The sequence below is a fragment of the Hibiscus syriacus genome, unplaced genomic scaffold (assembly GCF_006381635.1).
Source record: "Hibiscus syriacus cultivar Baekdansim isolate YM2019G1 unplaced genomic scaffold, ASM638163v2 tig00011761_pilon, whole genome shotgun sequence".
NCBI lineage: Eukaryota > Viridiplantae > Streptophyta > Magnoliopsida > Malvales > Malvaceae > Hibiscus > Hibiscus syriacus.
In genome coordinates, this window is record NW_024062256.1 from 987,141 (window position 1) to 992,085 (window position 4,945).

Below are 4,945 nucleotides of genomic sequence, written 5' to 3' on the forward strand. Positions count from 1 at the left end.
TGGTTTTTTGATCTCTTCATTTTTGATGTGATCCTGTCTAGCACCAACTTTCTTCATGACATGCTCACTCATTCTAGATCCATCAAGTTCAATCTAAGGGAGTTCTACCTTACTTTATCTTATACTTACTCATTATGCACTATATATTATGAGCATACATTTCATATTAGACTATACTTGAATTATCATAACATGTGCATTCATTCATTATGTCAAATTTGCATCGTTGATTGATATTATGTATATAATCTATAGTTATATAATAATAATATTCATTCATGATCATATAATGCATGAGTTATTATTAACCTATAGTCCACATTATATGTTTATTGCTTTTAATACTTAACTTACATTATGTTTTCTTTTGTAGGTACATAGGCGGCCACATGATGAGAGCTAACTTAAAGCTGCATTGGAGTCCAAGAGCTATGAAAACATGACTAGGACAACTCCGTGACAGCTCAAGAACATTTTGGGACAAAAGGTCAGCTACCCTCCGAGTCCTAGTGACTTGAGCTGGACTTTTGAGCTAGCTAGACATCTCATTTCAGTTGGAGAGTTGCACCATCATCACCACACACAAAGTACTTCAAATATGGTCTAGGTCAATTGTTGTGGATTCGTACCTTTTCGGGAATAGTTGTCATTCCAAGAGGTTTCTTTTCACAAGGAGCTGTCCAAAGACTCACCCACATGTCCTTCATCTATGGCTAGCTCATCTTCAGCTCATACACATGGGAAGTAGCTCAATTGGTGAAAGGTTACCTTACACACAATGTGACCTTTCATGATAAGTTGCTACCCATTTGATGCCATGTCACCTAGACACATGTTGGATGCCAAGTCACGCCTAGCTTGCTGCCTATCTTCATTCTATGGATGACCACACAACAAGCATCCTATGACCCCATGTGAGTGCCTCATGACCAGCCTACCCATATGCCATGCGTGTTTGAACAATTAGGCGCCAAAGTGAAGAGACTTCTATCTATTCGGCCAAAGCAAGGTGACTATCCAAATTGGCGCCAAGATGAACCAACAAGGAGACCATTTGGCCAAGGACATCTCCATTCATCAAAACATCATACACTTTCATTTAAAGACATGTATTCAGCCGAATAGGCATGTATTTATTCGGTCAGCCCTTCCAAATTCTATAAATAGGAAGGCTCATTCATTTGTAAACTCAACCCTTTGATAATATAAACTCTTTGTGAGATTATTCTCTCTTCAAGTTCTTTAAGAACTATATCGATTAAGCAAGCTTTCTAAGTTTGTGGCGTCAACCCCTTCCATTGATACTTTGAGTTCCTAGTTCTAATTTTAGTGGGTTCAAGTCCTTTCATATCATCCCTTATTTAAGTTTATAAGAAAGGGTTAAACTTTCTATAGTTTTGCTTCCTCTTTGGCTTATTTAAGATACTATTTGACCATCATCTTCTATCACCTTCACGTCTATATCATCACCATTCTATTACCATTTCTTCATCATTGAATCATCCTTCATCTATCATTAAGGTTCACGTCCATCATCACCATTGGAGGCCGAATCCTTTATATTTGAAGGACAATTCTACAACACTTCCACAACCTACCTTTGATAACAATTATATCACTTTCATTTCTTATCATTTCATTTCCTTCATAATTTCCATTTAATCATTACTTTCTTTATATTGTGCAAATTACTTATTAATTCAAGTGTAGCATTTGGTGTCTCTCCTAGATCGAGAAGCAACAAGGCTGCCAACTTCTCCATCTTTGAAAAAGCTTGGATAGCCTTACATCATTTTTATCTTGAAAAGTTCATCTTTGACATTTTTCGGACCTTGAATATGTGGATATAACTTTCTATCATCTTGTATTCTTCGGCTGAGGATTTCTTGTGATTTTGTTGTTTTGCAAATGCTTTTGCTTTCAGGCTGGCTTTTCTCTGCCACAATATAGCTATTTATGGAAAGAACATCTGGATAGACTATTTTATCTTTATTATTCAGGAAAACTTAAGGTACTAAATACACCCTTCGATCTTGATTATACAAATTTTTTATTTAGAGTACAATAGATACCAACACTTTAAAAATATTGATGTTGTGAATTGAGTTCCTAACATGCTAAAGTTCAATTGTATTAGGTTGAACTAGATCCAAAAAGATTTGCAGGTTTGCATTCTGTTGCAGATGCTGTTGAGCATCTCCATGGAGGTAAAAGTAGAGGCAAGGTGAGCTAAAATTCGCATCAACTATTTGCTGCTAATTCATTCACTTGATCACAATTAGGTCTTGATTCCATTTAACATTACTGGTGACGGTTTGCATCGATCCAACATTCAAACAGCAGATGGCTAAATTATGATGTGAAGATGGAATTCCAACCTCAAACAATAAGTTATATCAAAGATGGTCAGTTGATTTTAATAAAAAGGTTTAGGACAAGTAGGGGAACACATTACAATCAGAGTTTTGAAATCAGACACTGTTAACAATTGAAGTGCAGAACCTAAGGTGACAATCATATATCATCAGCTAAATGTCTGCATTTCCTTTACCCTCTTAACTAAAAATAAAAGAAATCAGTTCTGTTTCATGGCATGGCTTCGCTATCTCCCTGCAAAAACCATTTATGAATCAGAGTTTAAGCTTAACAATATCAAAATGTTAATCTAAAGATTTGAAATCAGACAACCACTTCCATAGTATTCAATTAATCAAAATTTTCCCATTTTATATCAACTTCATTGATAAATAAAGTGAAGAACATGCTAGTAAATTGAAAGTTGAGTGGAAAGTAATTACTTGCACGAATTCGTTTAGATCTTCTGTTCTGGACGTCTGGCTCAACATCCACCTCCTTGTTATCTTCTTCGTCTACTTCTTCATCATTACCTTGTCCACTTCTATCATCTTCTGACCCATATGCTCTGATAATGAACACCTATGGAACAACAGTGTGAGCATAATTAACAACTTGTACCATATTCAAGAATAGAGTAAGAAATTATGGTAGTCTTATAGGAGCGATCGGTGTTCAAGCATGAAATAGAAGTTGGGAGGGGATGATAATTGGTCACCTTAAATTCAGTGGGAGCTACCATCTGGAATACTAAAGCATCCCCATCAACTAGATTATGGTCGATTGCAAACCCTCTCCATCCAGCGCTAAGACCATTCTTTCCCCAAGGTATTTGGTTTCAAACTCCTCCCCTTCCTCATCCACCAAAGTCATTGTTACATCATGATGAGGCAGGTTTTCCTTGCAAAAATGGAGGGGGAAACCCTGTTCAATATGTCACAATCCAAAATTTTATTTAATTTCCTTTCCTTATTTAACAAAAGCCAAAGGATTAAGAAAGATGGAAGAGTTGGAATGCAATGCAACAATCTTACCAGCCAAAACCCTCCAGTTACATGTGATTGAAGCATGGGTTTCACAAAACTCGGATACTCGGATTCTAAAGTAGATTCGAGATGTTCTGCTCTTTCAATCGCATAAGCTCTTTCTTCAGCTGAAGCATAAACTCGATTATGCAAATCTCTCCGGCTGTGGCTCCTGAAATAGTAAACAATATAAGGCTGAAATAATCTAAGAAAGTAAGAAACTCCACTCAAACACACAATAATATATATGAATTATCCGGTTAGAGCTTAACCTTCCAAGTCTCTCCAAAGGTTCAATAGGGACCTGCCATGCCAACCATCAAGAAATTGTGTCATCGGTTACGTTGTCATTCAAATGTTAACAATATGTTACATAGACTTGCAATTGTGTCATTGCGGGTTCGAACATTTCAAATTCTGAACTTATCATTTTGAATTCAAGTAGCAACAAAGAAAAACATTCTAAAATACCCTTGTACACCGATAAAAGCATTTTTGGAAAGGGATAATAGTATTCAAGGATTTAAATTACAATTGTGGCAGTATTTTTAGTTGTATTGCATTTATCGTGGTTATAGAAGCAACGGATGATATTGTGATCATTACGGGTATCACGGTGGTAATAAAAATTTAATTGTAGCAGCAGATTGTTGATTTTTATTTTATTTTACCATAACAGAACAATAACAATTTCGGACAGCACTACTATTGTTATATAGTGACCGTTATTTTGATAGCCGGACGCTATTTAAATCCACGAAGTAGTATCATTCAGCACTAGTTTACGACAGTTGACAAAAACCTTGAAAGGTAATTTTGTAAATCGCATCTCAGAGATAGCTTACATCTTTGTAGTTTGGTTTGGGATTGTCTGCAACGCGACTAGACCTTCTCACCGATGTTAGCTCCGCCCGCTTCCGAGGCTTCCGGGGCTTCCCCTGCATCATTCAGAGTTTATATAAGTTTAAAAGGTATAGAGATAGATGCATATACAGTCATCTCATACACTCACCGGAGATGACTTGGGGCTCTTGATCTTCAAAGCCTGAGAGAGGTTCTTGAGATTGAGTTCTTCCATCCTTTTCTTGTTCTCTTCTAACCTCTGTCTACGCATTTCTTCATAGCTTAACTCCGCTTCCGCCATTTTCTAGCAAATCAAACACGAAATGGCAGCTGAATTGTCTTTCTATTTGGTCTTCTCAAAAGAAAAACTGGGATGTGATTTCGGGGTTTATGGTTTTAAACCAATAACGAAACAGAGTAAGAAGACTGAAAGCGCAGGGGCAAAGTGAGAGAGGGAGGAAGTGGAAGTGGAAGCGAAGCGCAGCCACTATTATAGTTGTTAGGAGAGGTCAGAGTTTTGAAATTCAAATTTTCAAATCACCGATTATTATTTGGGTAAAGTACACAAATGGTCCTCCGACTATAAGGAGCTGATTTGTAAAGTCCCTCAACTATTAAAACTTATAAAATAGTCTTCCAACTATAGGAGACTGTTTTGTTGAATCATTTGGCTATTAAAATATAAATAGTCACCAAACTATTCATATTTTTTAAAATCATTT

At 36.4% G+C, this 4,945-nt stretch overlaps 1 pseudogene; it reads right to left on the minus strand.

The window, feature by feature from the left end:
* Positions 1–2,464: 2,464 nt before the first annotated feature.
* LOC120204964 lies at positions 2,465–4,640 on the minus strand (annotated as a pseudogene).
* Between the last annotated feature and the right edge of the window lie 305 nt (positions 4,641–4,945).